General features: G+C 31.7%; 1 long non-coding RNA gene across 1 annotated transcript in view; it reads right to left on the minus strand.

Moving 5' to 3' along the window:
- Positions 1–1,060: 1,060 nt before the first annotated feature.
- LOC117109105 overlaps positions 1,061–2,145 on the minus strand; it is a 3,978-nt gene continuing 2,893 nt past the window's right edge. Inside the window, exon 4 of the long non-coding RNA XR_004445465.1 lies at positions 1,061–1,790. This is a non-coding gene — a long non-coding RNA (uncharacterized LOC117109105). The remainder of the gene's footprint in view (positions 1,791–2,145) is intronic.

Below are 2,145 nucleotides of genomic sequence, written 5' to 3' on the forward strand. Positions count from 1 at the left end.
GTAAATAATAAATAAATATTGGAATAAACCCACCCAGAAAATAAGCCACTTATGTATTAAAATAAAGATTGCCAGTGATACGCTGGTTTTGAATTAACTTTGGCTCTGGTGAAAAATATCAATGAAACATTATTATATGAAAGGCTATTAAAAATGACTAGTCCGTAAATAAAACCACTTTTAGTAGTTTTTTTTCTTTTTCGTATTTCACTAATTTTGATAATTGCCTTCAAAATGTGTTATTGCATGATGCAAAGACCGATTAGGATGCGGGTAATTTTGACCCTAGTGGAGAACGTCCCTATGATGCATGGTTATCAATGTATTGGTTTTTTTTGTTTTTTTTTTGAGTTTCTTTGTTTGTGCGGATTGGCCCTTGATGGCACTTGTAGCACTAAAAAAAAAATTGAGAAATTAAGATTGCTTTCTAGTATTTGTTAATTTTGTTTGATTATATTATAGTTGTCCTATATTAAGGAAAAAAATATTCATTTTTGTTAAACCAATGTTATAACAAAATTACCTTTATTATTTATTGTTATGTTAAACAAGATGAGTGAGGTCCACAGACATTTTGTTATAGTGATTAAGTTATTTTACACCAGTTTGATTAGCAAGTAGTGAGTGGAGGTCAATAGCTTGGTGGTTAAGATGCTCACCTTCCTCTCCCAGGGGACGGTCCCACACATTTTCTATTGGAACCGCATTATTTAAAAAAAATTAATAATTCTGTTATTTTATGAGTCCACATATCATAATTATCTTTAAAATGCGTCAACTTTTAAGGAAAGGGTCAACATTATTTTAATTTATGCATAAAGTGGGTCCACCTTGATATTGTCCAGTACTGTTTGAAAATCCTGGCTGCGGAATCTTTTTTCATATTTCATACATTTTTAGCGCCGAGAGACTCCAGTAAAGAGTGCTATATAAATGCTAAAACATCATCATTATCATCATCAGCGTCATCATTATCATCACCATTAAGTTGCTGTGGTAATTTCTTCGCTGCGGCCTAAAGGAATAACAAAAAAATAATGATACTACTAAACTCAGTAAATCCTTGGATCAATTTGTAAGGTCCTTTATTAACAATTTACAGCAGTGACATTTTGATATCATACATCATAGATAGATATACTGTACTTTAAAAATCTATGTTACACACATAGTGTGTGATACTAGAATAGTAGCAAAAGCAGCTTATCAGGAAAGGCTTCACTGTAAATTACAGTGGTCTCTGTACTTAGTTTAAATTGCTTACAGCATCAGAAACAACAATATAGAAGTAACTGCAGTAAACTTAAATTTCATTAAAATACATTTATGTAGAATAATTTCAATTTAACTGGAAATTGACTCACTGTTTTATTTATTTTTTTGAATTGTTATGTCATTGTTATGATTCCAAGTTTGGAATTTAAAATTAGAAATTGCAGCTAGTAGGCCCTTGGGGACCCATCGTGGCCATAATACAGTGCCAGTATATAATTTATACACATTTTAAGTAAAGAGATGTTCGATGAGAATTATGGTGATGATGTGAAAAATTAACGGGTGAACTTTTAATTATGTTAATTACCAATGAGCAACACACGCATTAACGGCAATGAGCTTCATTCAAAGTTAAATTACCATGGAAAACAAAAATGTACTACGCAACTAACGACAATATCGCAACTGCTACTACTTAAAAACTTGCATAGTTAAGAAACAGCATCTGTGACCTGTGCCTGTAGGTTTTTATGAGATAACAAGCAGAACAGTGTTGTAGGGCCTGAAGTGCACATCTGAAAAAGAAAATAACTATTATCAATAACAATTATGTATAGTTAGTCCAGGCTGTAATTGATATTCAGGTGGCTGACATGAGAGCTCTGGAGATTGAGTCTAAAAGCACAAGTCTCATCACGCTAGACGTGCAAGACTATTGGTATCTTTGCAAAAATGCATGGGGTGGGTATTTGCAGTGAATCATGACAATTATAGGCTGATCGACCAACCCAGAATTAAATGTCACTTACATTTTTAAATTACATCTATCTTAAATCCATTGTATTTTAATTAATAACTTTTTAGTTAACTTTCCCTTTTTTTTACATTTGCATTCTAACAATGTAATCTCTTCTTAAAATATAAAATTGG

This window comes from Anneissia japonica, unplaced genomic scaffold (assembly GCF_011630105.1).
Source record: "Anneissia japonica isolate Jap-2015-1 unplaced genomic scaffold, ASM1163010v1 scaffold3279_len158616_cov144, whole genome shotgun sequence".
In the NCBI taxonomy this organism is placed as follows: Eukaryota; Metazoa; Echinodermata; class Crinoidea; order Comatulida; family Comatulidae; genus Anneissia; species Anneissia japonica.